Raw genomic sequence first — 23,603 nt, 5'->3', positions numbered from 1 at the left:
GAGAGTGTCATAGCATATGCACTAGCTAGTGGAATACAACACAGAGGAGTGTGGCACTCAGCAGGCAATGGTGGGTGTAACACAACATTGGGCTCTGCCAGGAGCACGCTGTGACTCTCAACTGATGTTAGTCCCCTTTCCAGAGAGTCAAATAAAAAGTATTACACATCCGGCAGTGGATGTGTGTTTTATTGACCGTGAGGGGTGTTTCTTGCATAGTTTTGGACGAATTTTTGTCGAATCCCCTTTGAGTGGCTTGGTGTGCATGTGTATTAAATGTGCCCGTCAATAGCTACCCATGTTTGTATAAATAAACGACAAGGGTGTCTACCGGGATTAGGCACGGTAGGGCATCAGACATGTCAGAGCTCCACTAGTGGTGTAAATACATTCCACGTGGATTCATTGTATGCATAGTCGCCTTTTAATGAATATCACGCAAATCGTCATGGTGATAGGTATGTACGGTTTGTCCAGCATGTCCTAGGTGTGTCTATAAATATATATGTTTTTAAAATAATAAAAAACAGTGGCCGGCCCTGGGGATTGGGGTCAAAAAAATATAATTAGGAGACAGGCCCTGGGGGATGGGGTCATCAGGGCCAATAAATTAGAATAAGAAGGGGAACCACCCAGCCCCCATCTTAAAAAATAAATTAAAATAAATAAAAGACTGGCATCGTGCCGGAGGCCACGCCCCCTCCTTGCAGCACTCTGCAAACGCGCCCCCTGGTGAGTTGTAAGTTGGGGAATTATTTCCTCTTCAATACTGAGGGTCCCTGAGGGCCAACTAGCCCAACAGGCATCTCCCGTATGCGTCAAGGAGCTGCGCTGCAGACAGGTGTTCTGAGGCCAAGCCCCTTTTTACACCTCTCTGCAACGCAGCTCTGTGGCGCTTACTGGAGGTACCTAGTGGTCTAGTTTGACCCTAGGGACCCTTAGGATTCAAGGGGACTTAATCTCTCAACTTAGAACAGCCACAGGGTGCGCTTACACAGTGGTATAGGGAGGGGACGGGGCCTGAGGTGACATGTGCAAACACGCACTATGGCACGTTTTAAATTGGGGATATAATTTTCCTTCAATACTGAGGGCCTCTGGGGGCTAACTAGCCCACCAAGTGCTTCCAGTAAGCGCCACTGAGCTGCATTGCAGAGAGGTGGTCCAGGCCGTGCCACTTTTTACACCTCTCTGCAACGCAGCTCTGTGGCACTTACTGGAGGCCTGTTTTAAGAGGTAGTTTTAATCCCCCTGCCCTATTATATACTAGGGGCTTACAGAGGAGGTCATGCTAATCACAGGGGGACCCCAACGCATAATGTTCCCTAGTGTATGTAGGTGTTTTCACTGTATTCTAAGTGTCTTTTAACATAGCACTGGCTCTAGGACTGGTTAGTCAGACTCAGTTACCACCAGTATCCGTCTGAAAAAGTTGAGGGTACAGGATGATTTTGCAACAAGGCTTCTTTTTGCTCTTCTTTTTGTTCTTTCTGCACGTTATCCTTCGTCTTTGAGGACTTCTGTTGCTTCTTTCTGCACTTCTTTTTTTTCTTTCTGTGCATTTTTTCTTCTTTCTTCACATGTCCTATCTCTGTAGGCATAGTTAGAAATTAGCATTTAAAAAACCTTTGAAATTCACAGAAAAAACCATAGGTTTCAGGCACGTTATAGTTAGGAATTAGCATTTAAAAAACCTCAGAAATTCACTGAAAAAACCATAGGTTTCAGGGGTGTTATAGTTTGCTGGACTTTTCACTTGTACAAAACCATTGAAATTCCCCCGTGATAGTTAGTTCAGCTAACTATAACTCGCGCGCCCGCAATGCACTGCTGATGACGTCACATATTACATCACTCATGACATTTTCAGTGACATCACTCATGACATCACTGATGACATCTCAAATGACATCACTGATGACATCACTGATGACATCATCCTTGTGATAGAGTGGCAGACCTCCACTCACCCTAATATAACCTTTGATATACACATTCAAAAATAGAGACTCAACTTTTCAAAACAATGGACATACCAATACCAGTTACAACAACCTCTTCAGTAATTCTAAGATCCACATTCACATCCACTCATTCACGAACAGTCCTATACAGTCACTCATACATGTACTCACTCATCATATGTACTCATACACCTATACATCCTGTTACACAATGCCACTCATCCATAGAGTTACTCACACACATAGTCACTCATGCTAATAAAGAATCAAACATACATTTACTTGCATATACAGATATACACACACCACCACACTTACATCTACGGAAACTTACACATACTTAGTCTTTTAAACAATCACTTATAGAAACACATACTTATTCATACAGGAACTCTTTCAATCTCTCACTCTCACATATACTCACTTATATACACCAATAGTCACATATACTAGTTTAAAACATATGTAGTTACTCATAAAGACACTATTGAGACAGTCATTCACTCACTAACACACCCATACACACACTCATCCAGCCATACAGTCCTGCACACATGCTGTCTTCAACACATACAAACAGTGAGTCACTCATTCATTCACCTATGCACCACGTAATACACCCCACCGAACCATGCAGACACTCAGACTGATACTCAAAAAAACAACTAATAACCTATATAGACACCCATGTAGCTACTCACCAACCCATGCAGCCACTTATACACAAAGTGAGAGACTGATACAGATATTTACATATTTAAACATTACTCACTAAGCCATGTATTCACTATGATACACTTAATCAGTCAGTTACACAATCAATTTTTCAGAAACAAATCATCCATTTAGACACTTATATACCCATTTATTCTTCCATTGACCTTGCGATATACATATATAAAACATATTTAATTTTCAGAAAAACACACATTCACTGGATGATGTCATCAGTTATGTCATTTGAGATGTCATCAGTGATGTCATGAGTGATGTCACTGACCATGTCATGAGTGATGTAATATGTGACATCATCAGCAATGCATTGCGGGCACGCGAGTTATAGTTAGCTGAACTAACTATAACGGGGGAATTTCAATGGTTTTGTACAAGTGAAAAGTCCAGCTAACTATAACACCCCTGAAACCTATGGTTTTTTCAGTGAATATATATATATATTCACTGAAAAACTGGGGTATTGATTTTCCCCTTTGAGTTACATTGAAAAAGAGGATATTGTAGACAGGAGACAGATCAAATAAAGCCCATTTGAGCTTAAAAACATTGGACGTTTCCTGGCTGAATCGGGTCTGTTGGCATGTATGGTTGTACTACCATTGCCTCTTCCTTCTGCCCACAATGGTCTATTACATTGCCCCAGCCTTGAAGGAGGGTAGATTTTGTATCACAGGGGGACCCTGGCCCGTTCTGTCCACACCTGATGTATGAGACCCTTGTCCTTGCCCTGCCAGCTGCATTTGTAGGCCGTATTAAATTGACCAGCGGGTCCTGTGTTGCTATATAATTATCCTGAGACATCCTTACCACTCAGCCAGCATAAAACCCCTGTGTAGGCCCTTCTGTTCAATATGTAGGCCTCTTTGTTAAATTGACCATAGCTCTGCAATTTTAGTGTATAGCAGTCTGAAGGCAGGTCTGCGAGGCCTTCTGATCCAAACTAGTAGCCCCCACCCTACCCGAGTGCTCCGTGCTCGGTATCAAAGTTCAACATCCCCCTGAAGCTGTCGACATACAGTAGGCTGCATCCTGGACTGGTACTTGCTTCCTGGGCAGGTTTCCCGCTTTTAAGGAAGTGGCAACCGCAGAGCGTCAAGTTAGGAGAACTGAGGAGATTTTATACATGAATATATTGAATTCCCGTACAATACCCATTATTTTCTGCTTGCTCTATGGAACTTACGATAAGCGATTGGCCTGAGAGACTGACCTTTTCACCCAGTCCATTGTCAGCATTAAGTGGGTAAATGACGAAATGTCTGGTAAAATCTGCAGACGAAGCTTTTGGGTAGCATACGTAGGTAGATGTAGCGTGCAAAGGAGCCCACAAAATGATATAAAAAGGAGCACCCACAGATATCGACGGACTACCTCGCCGTCTGTATGTAGGTTAACAGGCAGTGCAGGTTTTCCCCAAGAGCTGGGAGCTCTTGTCTTCCTTTGCTTAAAATGTCTTGCTCTGCTTTGCTTGAAGTATCTTATTCTATTTTACCTATATGAAATGTCATGTTATGTTTAACCATTGTTCTCTTTACTTTTGCATTTAAAAGATTTTGTATTGTAATTGCAGGAATGCTTGCTCTAAGAGTAAACGTGAGTGTTCCTAGGTAACATTTTCCTTGGTGTAACTTGTTTCTCATGATGCATTTATAGATGTGTTTTCTCTCTCTCTCTGTCAGTACATTAATTGAGATACAGAGAATATTATGACAGCTGTATGATTATCTGGATTCTGTATTTTGTACTTTATGTCTCTATTCTGCGGTTTCTTTGAAGTTGCATCTTCTCATTAAACTGACATTGTATTCTGCCTCCAATTCCATTTCTCATATGTCTGTTTTCTTCATTTTTGGAGCAAGCGTTCCTAGGCACCCCGGCTCAAATTAAGGTGCCCCTTTTGTCCCTGACTCACTCTCCTGCTCAGTTCTGTGGTGGCTCCCGGGGATCTGGGGACCGCCCCTAGCTTCCTTGACCCGTAATAGATCTTCCCTCCAACAGCCTCTCTTGCAAGTCCTGTATTGTTGGTTTGTTGCCCCTGCCCCCCTTTCCACTGCCCTCCATAGTCTGTTGTGCTTCCACGGCCCTTCCTGCCTGCTCAGTGTGGTTAAATTGTTGCCTTTGCACCCTCCTACCTGCCTTCAATTTTCAGAGTCCGTGCCCCTGGCCTCTGCCTCTCAACAGTATCCTAATGAACAACTAGATTGCTAACATTCTATATTTATTACAAAAGTGTGGAACGCCTGACATCATCTTGATGTAATCAAAACTGTAACACCTAGAGCATTTCCTTTAGAAATTACATATATGAGAGGGTCTTATTAGCATCAAAATTATGGTTAGTGCTCTAAAAGACTAAAATAAGGACATATTTTCTGAGTTTTCAAATAGCAACAAAGCACTTTTAAATTATTTGTTATCTTTATGTTTTTTTATCCAGTTGACCACTTGATTAAATGTTGCACTTAGGGGAGAGGATGTGGTGTTACTTCCAGAACTGCAGACTTTGCAACTGGGGAACCAGGTTGCAGTTTCTGCTTCAGCTCGACATTCTGTGATTCTGGTCAAATCACTTAGTCTCCCCATGTCTACAACCAAAATGAATTTGTTCTTGTGTGATGTAACCAATGCTCATGTAAAGCACTCCAATACCTGACTATATAACACTGCAAAAACACAAAATAATAAGTGTTTTGCACACTTCTGTCATTGGGCTATATTTGGGCTACATCTGGGTGATTTTGGGCTACATTTGGGCTCTTTTGTCTCCGTTGGCCATCTTGGGAGATTTATTTGTTATGAAGTTTCCTAATTTCCTCATGTACTGCAGTCTCCTCAGTAGGAAATGCTTTCAGTTTTTTACTTTGATTCCATCATGAAGGTATTCAGATATGTCACACATTTGCCATAAATTCTGAATGTTAGCACTCTAGTTGCTCATTAGATCACTGTAGTAAAACTACTGCACCATGGAAGTCTGCTCCTGGTATTAAAAGTGCATGTTTCAGTCTGCATGTCAGAATTTTTTAATGAAATAGAAGAGGATTTGAGAAGTCACTCAAAATGTGCCCTCATTTTCTTTCTTCAGCATTAATCATAATTTCCATGGCAAAATGAACCTCCTCATTGTGTTCCTTTTTAAATTAAATGTTTTAAGTGTTACCAGTTTATTCTAATCAAGATGGCTTCAGGTGTGCCATACTTTTGTCATAATGAAGACAGTAAGCGCTCTAGTTGTTTTTAAGAACATTCTGGGACATTCTGTCATTGGGCTATACTTGGGCTACATCTGGGTGATATTTGGGCTACATTTGGGCTCTTTTGTCTCTGGTGGCCATCTTGGGAGACTTATTTGTTATGAAGTTTCCTAATTTCCTCATTTACTGCAGTCTCCTCAGTAGGAAATACTTTCAGTTTTTTACTTTGATTCCATCAAGAAGGCATTCAGATGTGTCACACATTTGCCATAAATTCAGAATGTTAGCACTCTTTTTGCTCATTAGATCACTGTAGTAAAGCTGCTGCTCACCAGGGAAAACTGCTGCTGGTATTGAAAGTGCATGTTTCAGTCTGCATGTCAGAATTTTTTAATGAAATAGAAGAGGATTTGAGAAGTCACTCAAAATGTGCCCTAATTTTTCTTTCTGCAGCACTAATCATACTTTTTATGGAAAAATGAACCCCCTCATTTTGTTCCTTTTTAAATTAAATGTTTTAAGAGTTACCACTTTAATCCAAGCAAGATGGCTTCAGGTGTGCCATACGTTTATCATAAGTAGGACTGTTAGCGCTCTAGTAGTTCTTTGGAACACTCTGGGAAGCTGCAGTAGAAAACAAAGGAATCAACTGACAGTCTCTGCCCTTGTTGGATGTACATGTTTTACTGAGAATGTCAGACTTCATTCTCACATGACTGAGAAAGATAATGTGAATTTACAGAAAATAAGCTCTCAGTTTAGCCTATAGATCACCTTCCAAACCTCTGTCGTAAAAGCATGAGAACATATTTTTCTCTCAATCATGATATCCCAGCAGAAGGCTTTTTCACATGGTGAAATCGCCTTAGAACATACCACAATTCCAAAAATGAGTATGGTACCATGAACAAATGATTTATAATGTAACTAAAGTCTTAAAACCTTCTATTAACTGCAATGCTTTTTAATGAGGTGCTATCATGTATATTGGTCCCAAGATGGCTGCCAACACTTCTTGGATGAAGTGCTGACAGCCAATCAGATCTCAGGATGAGATGTGTGGTTAGGCTCCGCCCACATATATATATGCTTTTAAATGCTATTTTCTCAGGAAATACTGAACAGATTTACACCAGACCTGCAAAAGGCACTTCCTTGACCTTATGGCTACCTCTCTGCCAAATTTCAAGTAATTCTGTTCAGCCGTTCGGGCTGTAGCTGTGTCTAAAGGTCCTATGGAAAAATGCATGGGGAAAACGCGTTTTGGGACCCCCCTTTTTTCTCGGCCCCTGCTTGACGAATCCCCCCGAGACTTTCAGGGTAGGAGCGGAGCGTAGCGCCCCACCTATTTTGAAAATTTCGCGAGGATTCTTCGACCGGCGCCAAAGATATTCCAAATAGAATGTTGCGGATTTCCTATGGAAACAGGGTCCTACTATAACTACCTACTGGCGACCGCCAGTAGGTAATATATGTATATATATATATATATATATATATGCTTCTGACCCAATAACAACCCTTACAGGGGAAGACCTTGAAACATTATGTGTGTTATCCAGTCAAGAGACAATGGGATCTGGCGCTACCAAAGACGTCTCCTATATCCAAAGTTTTGGTATTGAACAAGTTGCTCCAAAAACTACTTTCAAATAAACATCAACCTTTGTACCAGTGACTTCTTACGATTCTATAGACATCTTTGAGGAATCAGTGAAGAAAGACCTCATGAAATTGAGACTCTCAGAATCTACGAACTTATCTAACAACCTTACCTTGAAACAAAGGACTGCCCTTTCACAATTAATAAATTATCCAAATCTAATTTGTAAACCCTCTGACAAAGGAGGGAACGTGGTGTCAATGACAAGAAAGTTTTATGTAGAGGAGGCAATGAGATTACTCTCAGACAGATCATATTATTCTTCAATTGCTAAATCTGAGTATATTGCAAGTATCAATGAATATCATATATTGATTCAAAAATAGTTTGATCGACATATGCTCATTTATGATGAATTCAAATATTTAACATGCCCATATCCCACTACAGCTACTTTCTACCATCTGCCCAAAATTCATAAAAACTTTGACAGACCGCCAGGCCGTCCTATCGTATCATCCATTGGGTCATTAACAGAGCATATGTCCCAATATATTGACTTTTTCTTGAGAGAGTTTGTGTTAACATTATCCTCGTGTATCATACATACGACATATTTCATCAGCAACATTGCTAATATACCTTGGGAATCTGACATGCTCATGATTGTCTTGGACATTACAAGCCTTTATACAATCATCAAGCATGAGCATGGTGTGCAGGCAGTAGAATACTTTTTAAAAGAGAGATCTCTCCAATTCGCTGAGCATAACATTATGCTCACTGAATTTATTCTGTTCTGCCTTAATAATAACATTTTTATGTTTGACAAACAACATTATCGACAGATCCAGGGTACAGCCATGGGCACCTGCTTCGCCCCCAGCTATGCAAATTTATTCGTAGGCTGGTGGGAGAGGCAGGTGGCCTGGGCTGATATATATGAACATTGGACCAAAAATATTATTCTATGGTATAGGTACATAGATGACTTGTTTATTTTGTGGAAGGGACCTAAGGATGAAGCTGAAAAATACATCGCAGCACTAAACATAAATACCCTGAATCTTCATCTAACTGGACAATTTAGCACGCAACAAGTCCCCTTCTTGGATCTTAAAGTTTTTGTCCAAGATGGGAGAATTTGTACAACCCTCTTTAGAAAAGAGACTGCAGGGAATTCAGTACTAGAAGCACAGAGTAGCCACCAAAAATCTTTAAAAAACAGCATCCCTTATGGTGAATTATTACGTTTAAAAAGAAACTGTTCCCGTGAGGTTGACTTTCAATATTAAGCATCAACTGCCATTGAAAGATTTCGATCACGTGGCTATTGTCCTAACCTACTCATGAAAATAAGGTTAACAACATTTCTAGACAATCCCTATTAGATACAAACCGTGCTAATGCCAAAACAAAATCAGATATCTGTAGGTTCATTACAACTTTCTCTAATGAGACAAACACTTTGAGAAAGATCCTATGTCGTAATTGGCACATTTTGAAAACAGATGGAGTAATAGGTGACCTTCTACCATCCTACCCACAAATAACCTTCAGAAGATGTAGATCTCTAAAAGATAAACTGGTGAATAGTCACTATGAACCTATCCCTTTTGTCCAACCCATTAGCAGAGTTGCTGGTTTCTTTCCTTGTCTGAAATGTAAGGTGTGTAGGAACAGTAAAAAGGTATCTTCGTATAATGTCCCTGGTATGAAGAAACCAAGATCAATTAACAAACTGTTGACTTGTAACACGCCATTTTGCGTTTACTGTCTTACATGTCCTTGCCCAAAGCAATATATCAGCAGTACGATCCACCCCACAAAAAAACGTATCCTAGAACATGCCAGAGCAATTGAAAAACAAGACTCCTCATACCCTGTAGCGAGACATTTCGCACAATACCACAACAGTGACAGAAATCTATTGTCATTTTTTTGCCTTGATCATGTCCCAGTCAGTGATCGGATGGGAAATCGGGAATTGAGATTGAGGAGATTAGAATCTCGCTTTATCATTGACCTCCAAACTACTACACCCTATGGTTTGAATACAGAGGAGGAACTGTCATGTCATCTAGGAAAACGTTGAAATACTTTTTGATATTTGGGGACCGAGATACTACAGTGATTTCTGCTTCACTGTGATGAATAGGCTACTGTTTACTTAATGCCCATACAGGGCTCAATTATGTTTCAAATGTTTGAAATGAACTGCATATATTTATCTTTGCTGCATGCAGAATTCCGAACTGTTAATTATTGCGGGTTGACTCGACTCATCTAGAGTAACAATTTGCCTAAAACTGACCGCCTATCGATGTATTTACATTGTTTGTTCCTAAATGCTTTTTTCACTTGCATTGATGAATTTCAGGACTGTATTTAATTTATGATGTAGTACATATTAATTTATTTTCTTTAAGTGAACACAGTCCGATACTTAATTTAATTCGCAGTCTTTTCACTCTGTTTTTGATTTAGTGAACCGGAACTAGATTGTATGAACCGGATATAATATCGCTCACGTAAACTGCACCGTGTAACTCAGTCGAAAAAGGCGCGAACGCCGAAACGCGTCCTGATGTTACTGCTGCCATCTCGAGAAATAATGCAATAAATTAATCGCATCGAGAAATCTTGCTGAGTGCCGTCTCCTTCATTCTTTGAGTGGAGTTCTTGGAGCTGAATATATATATATGAAAGATTCAAGGTGCATATTTATTGGAAAGCACATATAATTCCAAGGATATGGCGGACATAGTGCACGCCACTGATGCAGTTCGCTCGCCTCTGCGAGCTTGATCACATGACACGCTCGAGGACGGGAAATGCTAAATACTAAAAAGATGCACTATCTCCTGTGACGAAGTAACTACAATGTGCATAGCAATGAATGACAGACTTAAGAATCTACATGCCGGAAAACTACCAACAGTTCATAGTCCGGGCAAAACTATATATTCAAAGGTTGTAATCACAAATAATCACATAACATATAAAAGAAATCACATTACCAGTAGTAACCCCGCATCAACAAAGCGTACATTAAAAACTCAATAAATTTTCAAAAATAGCTAACATTCAAGTTCATGCTGCCTATTCAATCAATAATTTGATTCCTCCATTATGTATCAGTCAAATGTCAGTGTATTGTTGAATACATGCAACAATATGCAAGTGTCCGCAATAATCCAATACATGGGCAGTTTATGTAAACACATTATTTAACCAGCTAAAATCTTGAAAGGACATTAACTAAAGTGCAAATGCAACTTTAATATTACAGTACTGTAGATATAGTAAGTGCCACTGAAATAGTGCAAGTGCACTGAAGTATTAGAGAATCATGTAATATAATATATAAAATAATGTGCAAGAAATTCAATTTGGACAATTAGGACATCTTATAGACACACAGATATTTTATGCTTTAATTGAAAACTGTGCAAATAAGCGTACAAATAATCAATGTGTAAAATACCACAGATTTAAATATATGCCCTAAATGTATCAAAATGAGAGCTGTCTGGTCTAACATACGTCATAAGAGTCTCATAAGTCTATACGTGCTCTAGTGCGTAATGTGTAAAAAAATAGTGCAAAAAACATCTCAAGTATACCAAAAATTGAAAAAGCGCAGCTGATAAAGTTCGTTCTAACCTGAACAAAGGTTCCTAAAATGCCATTGGATGACAGAAGACAAACTAAGAAACACATTAAAAAAATAAATATTTACACAAGATCAACTGTATCCCAGCAGCGTTCATCTCTCAGTTAGATAACAGTAACTAGAGAAAGACTTAATGAGCTGAATGGAAATTGGAGTACACCTAGTGCATCATGAGAAATTATGTAGGTCCTCGCTGTTATTGAGGCCGTTGGGCATTTTAGTGTCAAGGGACAGTATAAAATGAGTCTCCAATTGGCGGAGAGTTTTTTCACGAGTCTCACCCCGTCCGCAAATGGGAACTGCCCCTAGAACAGTGTATTCGAAATCCTTGCGTTTATTGTCATGAACAAATTTAAAATGCCTAGCCACTAGATAATTGGGATCCGAGTTGACAATGGCCCTCACATGCTGTAACATCCGCTTTTGAACAGGGAGTTTCGTACTCCTGATGTAGTCAAGACCACAAGTGCAGCAGAGTTTGTATATGGCAAATTCAGTATGGCATGTCAAATGTTCCTTTATAGGAATTCTTTTGTTATTAAATGCCCTGGTGTAATCAACACTATTTGTAGCAAAAGTGCAGGCCCGACAAGAATTACACTTAAAAAAACCCTTTTTAGCCAACCAAGTGGTTTTAGGAATAACTTCTGGGCTTGAATTAACAAATGCATCTCTCATAGAGGGTGCTATTCTAAATGTAATAGCAGGTTTTTCTGGCAAAATTGCTTTAAGTGTGATGTCTGTTAATACGATATGCCACTGTGAATATATGATGTTACGTATCCTGCTTTCCTGCTGACTAAAGGTGGTGATACATCTTACATTCTTTGTGTCAGTTTCTACATCAGGATTGGATAAGGCTAGAGATACTGCCTGATCTTTTTTTGAGATAAGTAGATCCTCCCTAGCTGGCAAATTGGCTTTACTAAGTGCTTGGTTCAGAATTTCTCTTGTGTAATCTCGCTCAAGGAAACGAAGAAAAGCCTAATTTTGGAATGTAGTGCATTCAGAGTCCACACTGCAAATATGGCGAATTCGAAGGAATTTGCCGTACGGAATACTACGAATTGTATAGTGGGGGTAGGCACGATCTGCATGCAGAATAGAATTCCCTGTGGTGACCTTGCAATGTAGTTTGGTATGGAGTATTTCCCTCTTTAACATACAAAGGCACATCAAGAAATTCGACATTAGAATCATCGATGTTAGCAGTAAATCTCAAATTGTTGACATTGATGGAATCAGCAAACTCTCTGGCTGACAGTCTACTCCCCTTCCATATCATACAGATATCATCAATGTAGCACCAAAAATACATTATATTGCTACCACATTCTGTCTGATAATTAGCCCTGAGGACATGCTCCTCCCACCAGCCCACATGCAAACATGAATAGCTGGGAGTGAAGCATGCCCCCATCGCAACACCTCTCAGCTGCTGGTAGATTTCACTGCCAAAGAAAAAGTGGTTATTGTGGAGGCACAGTTCAATAATTTTCAATCAGTTCAATCGCTTTCTGAAAGATAGTAATTGACAGCCGACAAAGCATCTGTGTGGTTAATGCTAGTATATAATGATTCAATGTCCATTACAACTAGTAGGTAGTCACGTTGCCATGCTACATTCTTGATTTTATTCAGAAAGTCAGGCGTGTCTTTGACAAACGATGGTAACGCAGAGACAAATGGCTGAAGAAAATGGTCCACATACTTGGAGATTTTTTTCATTAGACGTTTCTGTGCAGATATAATAGGCCTGCCAGGAATAGGAACTGTTTTCTTATGTACTTTTGGCAGAAAATACAAAGTTGGTATTACAGGAATTTCCACCTTTAAAAAATTCAGCTCATCATTGGTTAGTAGGCCACATCTTTTCCACTGCATCAAGCATTGAGTCACCTTCTCTTGGACCATTTGCATTTCTTGTCTGGAGGATTTTCTATAGCAAGATACATCATCTCAATGTCGATTGGCTTCTGCAAAATATTGGTCTTTGTGCCATAACACAACATTGCCGCCTTTATCAGACTTATTGATTACGTCATTTTTTTTCTTTAGTTTGTTCATCAAAGTATGAAATTGATTGATTAGGAAATTACTGCTTTTGTGCTTGGAATTGACAATGAGGTTTAGTTGTTTCAATTCATCAATTACTCTTTCACTGAAAATGTCAACAGCATCTCTTTGCATTTGAGGTTGGAAAGTAGATGATGGACGAAATGGACTCGATGATAACAAGTTGGTATTAATGCCCATATCTGATAATTCCTCTTGGGTGGACACATTATAACCAGTGGCAGGCTCTTTGTTGGAGATTTGATGGACAGTTTGGAGCAACGGAACATCCCTTACTTCTAGAGCCGCGTTAGTAATAATATCAGTTAGCATTGCAGGAACTGAGGGAGAATATTTATTGAGTTGGAAGAATTTCATCAACTTGATCTTCCTGATGAATTTAAACATATCTATTCTCGTTTGATTGTAAGAGAACGTGTTGGTAGGACAGTAAGTGAGACCTAGATTAAGAATTTGGATTTCCGCATTCGTAAGTTTTTCATCAGTCAAATTTATTACTGTTTTTGATTCCTCCATTTCTTTCCCCTGTACCCTCTGTTGGAACCTCTTGCGGCATTTGACCCACCTCTCCCTCCTGCTCCGGTTGAGATTTGTTCTTGTTGCCCTTGCTGTGGACGCGGATTTCTCGGTGGCAAGGTTTCTCTCCGATCCTCTCTGATAAAATTCAATTCCTCAGCTGGTGATATTTTGTTAATATTCATTGCTGTGACATTGAGCATAGTCTGTCCGTTATCATCTGATTCACTATTGGAAGTCAGGGAATCAATATCAGAGTCCATAGTAACTGTTGGGTTCGCACTAGAGATTCCTGCCTCAGCTTCTGGTATATGGCTGGCAAGGGCTTGACGCTTATAATTATCAAACTTTTTAGAGAACGCGAAAATCCGTATATATAAATATATATATATATATATATATATATATATATATATATATATATATATATATATATTATCTACTGGCGGTCGCCAGTAGATAGTTATAGTTAGGACCGTGTTTCCATAGGAAATCCGCAACATTCTATTTGGAATAACTTTGGCGCCGGTTGACGAATCCTCGCAAAATTTTCAAAATAGGTGGGGTAACCATGATAAAGAGCATTTCTTGCTCGAATCATTGGTGGTGGTGTTTGGTAGCGATTACATGCTTTAATAAATAAGCTTCACTAAACCTGCTGTGTCCTGGAGTGCGGTGTAAATCCTTGGTGTGACATATATATATATATATATATATATATATATATATATATATATTACCTACTGGCGGTCGCCAGTAGGTAGTTATAGTTAGGACCCTGTTTCCATAGGAAAACCGCAACATTCTATTTGGAATAACTTTGGCGCCGGTTGACGAATCCTCGCGAAATTTTCAAAATAGGTGGGGCGCTACGCTCCGCTCCTACCCTGAAAGTCTCGGGGGGATTCGTCAAGCGGGGGCTGAGAAAAAAGGGGGGTCCCAAAACGCGTTTTTCCCATGCATTTTTCCATAGGACCTTTAGACACAGCTACAGCCCGAACGGCTGAACAGAGTTACTTGAAATTTGGCAGAGAGGTTGTCCTCAGGTCAAGGAAGTGCCTTTTGTAGGTCTGGTGTAAATCTGTTCAGTAGTTCCTGAGAAAATAGCATTTAAATCAATATATATATCTGTGGCAGCTTACGGTGCGCTTACCGTGCGCTTACGGTAAGCTTACCGTACGCGTACGGTGACGTGCGCGAGCGCGATTCTGATTGGCTTTTAGATCTTAGTAAACATTCGAATCGGTCGAAACCAGGAAGCGGCGGCCGCCATTTAGTGTGTTTCACACAGAAAAAAAAAGGGTGATAACTTGAAAAGGGGGCAAGGAGGAGGTTTACAGACCCCCTAACATTTGAAAGGGGGTCAAAGAAGGACAGAAAAGTACAAAAAAACATTTATTAATTTAAAAAAAAAATCGCGGGGTACGCGTACGGTAAGCTTACGGTAAGCTTACCGTACGCGTACGGTAGAAAAAAAAAATAAAATTCAGATTTAAGTGTTTAGATATTAGGGGGCTCTAAAAAGAGCCGTTGTGTTTATGAAGTGATTTTTTAGTGGTACCTACAAGTAAGTACCGATGCAGAGTCTAAGGTTCAAGAGGAAGACTCTGTTCCCTTCATCATTGAAGTGCACACCATCTCCTCTATAAATGTCTTGCATGTCGTAACGCAAGTTGTTGTGGTAAATGGAACCCATACCATAGTCTCGGAGGAAAGCAGAAACAGATTTGTTGACGTGCTTTCTTGCTTTGTCAATCTGTGGACAAAAATGATTGGACCAGTTCCATTTTTGCCTTTGGCATATGTTAGAAAACACAAAGGCAGTTTTAGGGAAAAGTGAAAACAGTTGTGCAAAGGTCTCCTTCATAAGCATTTCCAGACCTACCCCAGTCAAAGTGCCTAGGTCATTGCCACCACAGTGCACTATTATGAGGTCAGGGTGTTGGATTTGCATGAAGGATTTCACCAATGGCATCAATTGGTGCCACTTTAACCCTCTCTGACCAATCCATTTAATGTCTACATTTGGTAAAGCAAGGTCTCTCACCATATCTGTTTTCTCTGCATACTTTTCACTCCAGAAGACATAGCTGTGCCCTACAATCCACACTGTGAACATCTTCAAAGGAGATCTGGATGCACTCAGGAGGTGTAATTCAGTAGAATGGTAAAAAGAAATGAAAGACAGTTTGGAAATGGAGGCATACATATATATATTTTTTTTTTTTAAACTGATTGGCTGTTTCATACCATTCTAGAATAAAAACTAGGCTGTATGTGTAAATTTATAGAAGCATATTTTGTATTGGTACAGAAAAATGTGTTACCAAAGAACAGTACTATGGATTTGCTGTTAGGTTTGAAAAGTCAAGCACTCCTGCTCTTTGGAAATGAAACATTGTTTGGTGAACTTCTGACCTGACTCTACACAGCAGTGTTTCAAGAGCTGTTGCTATGGTAGCAGGCAGAAGTCAAGTTGGGGGAAGGGTACTAGGCAGAAGTCAAGTTGGGGGAAGGGTACTTTTGGAAAAGGGTTGGTTTTCAACCAATAGAAATGTGTGATTACATTTGAAAAAAAGGGGGAAGCACTGAGATTTGAAACTTACATGTATATGTGTGGAAAAATAGAGGGAAACTTTGCCATTATCTGGTTCTGCTGAGAGGAGAGAGGTGTAGAGAACAGAGATCCTGGCTCTGATAATCTGCTGTTTGAGTGCCACATTTCTTTTACAATTAACTAATTTTAAAGGTGAGTTTAGAGTTTGAGAGGGGATGTATATGGTAAATTAAGAAATGAATAATAGAATTGGAATTCCTTTTGTTGAAGTTGTGTTTAATATTTTCTGTTTTGGGAGAAATTTAAATGTGAGGAACATGTAAAATAATATGGACTATGTTTTCACGAAAATTTAAGGTGTACTGGTAAAAATAGGGAATACTTTAAGGGTTTGAGGTTGCACTCAGTAATGCAAATACATTCAGCATCAGTGAGGCTGGTTGCCCTTGCTGGAGTGTAGTGAGTCACCCAGGTTACACATGTTGCTGGTCTCAGAAAGCTGTTTGGTATTGCTCTGGTGATTTTACATTTGCATTACATGGAAAGGGGGAGGTTTTTTTTATGCAGAAGCAGACTCTTAGCACACAGCCAGCTGCTTATCCTGTGTTATCATGCATAGTATGCACAACCGAGTGGGGTTTGAGGTTTCAGTCAGTAATGCAAATACATTCAGCATCACTAAGGCTGGTTGCCCTTGCTGGAGTGTAGTCAGTCACCCAGGTTACACATGGTGCTGGTCTGAAAAAGCAGTTTGGACATGTGCTTTTATCAGAATCTGAAAAGTGGATTCATAATGTGTCAGTCTGTAAAAGTGTTTATCACTTGCCAAAAAAAAGAGTAGTAAGTGTGCTTTCAAATTGGCAAAGAAATTTTGTTTTGTGACTAATGTGAAAACATGACTCTGTGTGCAAATAGGAATTACAGGCAGAGATTTATTGCGTATTGCTCTGGTGATTTTACATTTGCATTAGATGTAAAGGGGGAGCCATTTTTTTGTATGCAGAAGCAGACTCTTAGCGCACAGCCAGCTGCTTATCCTGTGGAATCATGCATAGTATTCACAACCGAGTGGGGTTTGAGGTTTCAGTCAGTAATGCAAATACATTTGGCATCACTAAGGCTGGTTGCCCTTGCTGGAGTGTAGTCAGTCACCCAGGTTACACATGGTGCTGGTCTGAAAAAAGCAGTTTGGACATGTGCTTTTATCAGAATCTGAAAAGTGGATTCATAATGTGTCAGTCTGTAAAAGTGTTTATCACTTGCCAAAAAAAAGAGTAGTAAGTGTGCTTTCAAATTGGCAAAGAAATTTCGTTTTGTGACTAATATGAAAACATGACTCTGTGTGCAAATAGGAATTACAGGCAGAGATTTATTGCGTATTGCTCTGGTGATTTTACATTTGCATTAGATGTAAAGGGGGAGCCATTTTTTTGTATGCAGAAGCAGACTCTTAGCACACAGCCAGCTGCTTATCCTGTGGAATCATGCATAGTATTCACAACCGAGTGGGGTTTGAGGTTTCAGTCAGTAATGCAAATACATTCAGCATCACTAAGGCTGGTTGCCCTTGCTGGAGTGTAGTCAGTCACCCAGGTTACACATGGTGCTGGTCTGAAAAAGCAGTTTGGACATGTGCTTTTATCAGAATCTGAAAAGTGGATTCATAATGTGTCAGTCTGTAAAAGTGTTTATCACTTGCCAAAAAAAAGACTAGTAAGTGTGCTTTCAAATTGGCAAAGAAATTTCGTTTTGTGACTAATGTGAAAACATGACTCTGTGTGCAAATAGGAATTACAGGCAGAGATTGATTGCGTATTGTTTTGGTGAATTTACATTTGCATTAGATGTAAAGGGGGAGCCATTTTTTTGTGCAGAAGCAGACTCTTAGCACACAGCCAGCTGCTTATCCTGTGGAATAATGCATAGTATTCACAACCGAGTGGGGTTTGAGGTTTCAGTCAGTAATGCAAATACATTCAGCATCACTAAGGCTGGTTGCCCTTGCTGGAGTGTAGTCAGTCACCCAGGTTACACATGGTGCTGGTCTTAAAAAGCAGTTTGGACATGTGCTTTTATCAGAATCTGAAAAGTGGATTCATAATGTGTCAGTCTGTAAAAGTGTTTATCACTTGCCAAAAAAAAGAGTAGTAAGTGTGCTTTCAAATTGGCAAAGAAATTTCGTTTTGTGACTAATGTGAAAACATGACTCTGTGTGTAAATAGGAATTACAGGCAGAGATTTATTGCGTATTGCTCTGGTGATTTTACATTTGTATTAGATGGAAAGGGGGAGCCATTTTTTTGTGCAGAAGCAGACTCTTAGCACACAGCCAGCTGGTTATCCTGTGGAATCATGCACAGTATTCACAACCGAGTGGGGTTTGAGGTTTTAGTCAGTAATGCAAATACATTCAGCATCACTAAGGCTGGTTGCCCTTGCTGGAGTGTAGTCAGTCACCCAGGTTACACATGGTGCTGGTCTTAAAAAGCAGTTTGGACATGTGCTTTTATCAGAATCTGAAAAGTGGATTCATAATGTGTCAGTCTGTAAAAGTGTTTATCACTTGCCAAAAAAAAGAGTAGTAAGTGTGCTTTCAAATTGGCAAAGAAATTTCGTTTTGTGACTAATGTGAAAACATGACTCTGTGTGCAAATAGGAATTACAGGCAGAGATTTATTGCGTATTGTTTTGGTGAATTTACATTTGCATTAGATCTAAAGGGGGAGCCATTTTTTTGTGCAGAAGCAGACTCTTAGCACACAGACAGCTGCTTATCCTGTGGAATCATTCATAGTATTTACAACTGAGTGGGGTTTGAGGTTTCAGTCAGTAATGCAAATACATTCAGCATCACTAAGGCTGGTTGCTCTTGCTAGAGTGTAGTCAGTCACCCAGGTTACACATGGGGCTGGTCTGAAAAAGCAGTTTGGACATGTGCTTTTATCAGAATCTGAAAAGTGGATTCATAATGTGTCAGTCTGTAAAAGTGTTTATCACTTGCCAAAAAAAAGAGTAGTAAGTGTGCTTTCAAATTGGCAAAGAAATTTTGTTTTGTGACTATTGTGAAAACATGACTCTGTGTGCAAATAGGAATTACAGGCAGAGATTTATTGCGTATTGCTCTGGTGATTTTACATTTGTATTAGATGGAAAGGGGGAGCCATTTTTTTGTATGCAGAAGCAGACTCTTAGCACACAGCCAGCTGGTTATCCTGTGGAATCATGCATAGTATTTACAAACGAGTGGGGTTTGAGGTTTCAGTCAGTAATGCAAATACATTCAGCATCACTAAGGCTGGTTGCCCTTGCTGGAGTGTAGTCAGTCACCCAGGTTACACATGGTGCTGGTCTTAAAAAGCAGTTTGGACATGTGCTTTTATCAGAATCTAAAAGTGGATTCATAATGTGTCAGTCTGTAAACGTGTTTATCACTTGCCAAAAAAAGAGTAGTAAGTGTGCTTTCAAATTGGCAAAGAAATTTCGTTTTGTGACTAATGTGAAAACATGACTCTGTGTGTAAATAGGAATTACAGGCAGAGATTTATTGCGTATTGCTCTGGTGATTTTACATTTGTATTAGATGGAAAGGGGGAGCCATTTTTTTGTATGTAGAAGCAGACTCTTAGCACACAGCCAGCTGGTTATCCTGTGGAATCATGCACAGTATTCACAACCAAGTGGGGTTTGAGGTTTCAGTCAGTAATGCAAATACATTCAGCATCAGTAAGGCTGGTTGCCCTTGCTGGAGTGTAGTCAGTCACCCAGGTTACACATGTTGCTGGTCTCAGAAAGGTGTTTGGTATTGCTCTGGTGATTTTACATTTGCAATAGATGGAAAGGGGGTGTTATTTTTTTATGCAGAAGCAGACTCTTAGCACACAACCAGCTGCTTATCCTGTGGAATCAAGCACAGTATTCACAACCGAGTGGGGTTTGAGGTTTTAATCAGTAATGCAAATACATTCAGCATCACTAAGGCTGGTTGCCCTTGCTGGAGTGTAGTCAGTCACCCAGGTTACACATGTTGCTGGTCTGAAAAAGCTGTTTGGACATGTGCTGTTTTCAGAATCTGAAAAGTGGATTCAAAATGTGTCAGACTGTAAAAGTACTTATTACTTGCCAAAAAAGTAGTAGAAAGTATGCTTTGCAATTGGCAAAGAAATTTTGTTTTCTGCCTAATTTCAAACCATGACTCTGTGTGCACACAGGAATTGTTTTTAGATATTTAATTTGTGATGGTGTTATTGTGATTTTCACTTGTAGGAAAGGGGTACATAGTATTTTAAGATTTGAAAAGATCATAAAAAATGTAGTAATATATTTAAATAAAATAAAGGATTTTTTTTAAAAAAAATTTCAGGTATTGCTGAAGAGCAGTGAACAAAATTTAAGATGCCTACAAAATCCAGACTAAAGAAAGCCCACAAAAAAAACCTATATTTGAAGACAACTGGAGGACCTAAGTTAGTTGGAGATGCTCATGTTGGGAAAAAGAAAAAATCTTCTGGTAAGCAGACAAAAGATTTTTGTAAAGAACATATTCAAAAAAAGGAAAAATGTACAAAATGTCTGTACTGGAAAGAATGTTTTCAATAGAAAAAAACAGGAAAAAATTGAGAATTTAGTTAATGCAAATATACCTTCTGCAACAATAAAGATAAACTTAAACAGAAAAACAGCGTTTAAAGAGATACGTAGAAAAATGTTTCAGAGAAGAGTTATGTCCAATTTGATAAAGGATGTGAAGAAATATAAGCAAAAGGCAAAATATTACAAGAGAAAAAAGAAATTGAAGCCATTGCAGCAAAGGCATTAGAATTAAAAAGGAAACTATTCATTTTAATTTTGAATAGGATGCGTACATTAGATAAAATGGTTAATGTACTGAAATCACAAAGCAAAAGGAAAAGAGTAGTGAACAGAACAAACTTTTGTAAAGTGTTTTTAGGAAAATGGATGCATAGTTCAAGTAGTGAACCTTTTTTTAATGAAGAGAGTTATTTTCAAAGTAATAGTTTGCTGCATGCAGTTGACACCAGAGGTCGTGCTTATGAAGTGAAAAATGGTTGCATAATGGAGAAGGAGATAATGGTTCCAAGAGATGAGGTACAAGTGATGGCGGATGAGGCTATGGGGAGACGTCCTAAAGCCCCAGTGTTTACTTGGAATTGTAGTAGTATTTGCACTGTGCGTCAGGAATCTATTGATAAATTTCGTGAGTTTCTAAGAGAATATAGTAAAAAAAGTGTAAAACAGAAGATTAAGGTGCTTCAAAGTCTAGATCCATGCAGAGTGAGAGAGAATACTGGTTTGCAGGGTCATTCTCTGGCTTGTCTATCTAGAAAAGTGTGTAATAGTGTTTTCCATCATTTTAGGATGCTGGCTGTTCATCATACTGAAATGAGAAAGTTTGTGAGACGGTTGTATTTTGCTAAAAGTCCAGCAATAAAGTTAGATGAATTGAATAGGGCTCTGTTCCGTGGATCGGTATCAGATGTAGAGAAGGTTGTTGATGAAATTCAGTTTTGTTACTTTGGTCCTGAACAAAACAGTGCAGAAAAGGACACAGTAAATGAGGAAGAAGTGGAAGAGAATGTAGAACCCTCTGTAAGTAAGACATTTAATGATCACATAACAAAATTTGAAAAAATCTCTAATGAAAGACCAAATATTACTTGTATTTGTTGCCGCAGAACTCATTATAGAAAACAAACTAGGAATGTTGATCTCTACAGAAAGAGTGAAAATGAAGATAATTATAAGTGGAAAGATTTTGCCACATATATATTTCTAGAAAATTGTTTTGAATTGGGTGAAGATCAGCGTATTTGTAAATACTGTTACAACAAGTTAGAGGAAAATAGAATGCCGACCAGAGCTGTACATAATAATTTAGAATTGGATGCTATTCCTGCTGAACTTTCTGAATTAAATACATATGAGTCTATACTTATTCAATGTGTTCATCCGTTCCAGACCATAGTACGTATGGAGCCCAAAACTGGTAAATTACCTCCTTCAGATTTACTGAGAGGTTTAAAAGGTAGAGTGGTGTATTTGCCCTTGGATTTGAAAACAAATATGGAAACTATTGATGCGGATACTTTGGAAACTGAACCATTAGTTATTCTGGTTAATTGTGTACCTACAAAGAATAAGAAGATTTGGCAGGAGCTGGTAGATGTACGGAAAGTACAAAGAGCACATTTGTATTTGAAAAGGAATAACAAATGGTATGAATCAATTTATATAGAAGAAGAAGAAGAAGATTTACAAGAAGACACAGAAACATCAACTGGACACATTGAAAAAGTGGACAAGTCAAAGGAAGAAGAAATTTATGAACATTTTAGCATACATCCTCTTCATTCAAAAGAAGTTATGGGAGACAATATTGATCTGTTTCAGATGAAGAAAGCAAAAGGAACTCCCGTGAGTGTATGGGAGGAGAGCTTGGAAGCTCGATGTTTTCCCCAGCTGTTTCCTAAAGGAAAAGGAGGACGATACGATGAACGTCCAGAACAGATTCCAGCTTCTGAGTATTGGACTACAAGACTATATGCTGAAGATCCCAGATTTCGACAAAGTATTCCTTATTTGTTCCATCTTTTATTTGAAAGCGACTTGTCTGCACTGTCTTATGCAGTAAATCACATTTTAAAAAGTGGAGTACATTTACAAAATGTGTCTGCTAAGGATTTTATGGAGAAAGTGCAGCACCGAGATGATCATTTGGAAACACAACTGATCAATCTGATGGCTTGTCAGCGTGGGACAAATGAATATTGGTACCGACGCCATGGTGAATTAAAATGCATGTTATGGAATTTAGGAACACCAACATGGTTCCTTACCCTAAGCTGTGCTGAGTACGCTTGGGATGATTTACTGGATTTTCTACGAGAGGCAAATTCAAACATTAAAAACATCGAATACAAGACAGCAGGAGAACTGTGCTCATTGGATCCGGTTAATGTTTGCAGATATTTCAATCATAGATTTGAGGCTATGATGTCCTTCATCTGCAATAAAAAAATCCACCTCTAGGAGAAGTAGTGGATTTCTTTTGGAGAAAAGAGTACCAGGCAAGAGGTGCTCCTCATATTCATATGCTGTTGTGGATCAAGGATGCCCCAAAGTTTGGAACAGATGCTGATGAAGCAGTGTTATCTTACATTGAAGAATATGCAACATGTGCTATACCAAAAAGCACAGAAGAGAAAAAGTTAAAGGAGCAAGTTTTACGTTTCCAAAGTCATCGGTGTGGAAAATACTGTCGACG

Source organism: Triturus cristatus, chromosome 2_1, assembly GCF_964204655.1.
Source record: "Triturus cristatus chromosome 2_1, aTriCri1.1, whole genome shotgun sequence".
Lineage (NCBI taxonomy): Eukaryota > Metazoa > Chordata > Amphibia > Caudata > Salamandridae > Triturus > Triturus cristatus.
Note: the sequence above shows the minus strand (reverse complement) of the source record.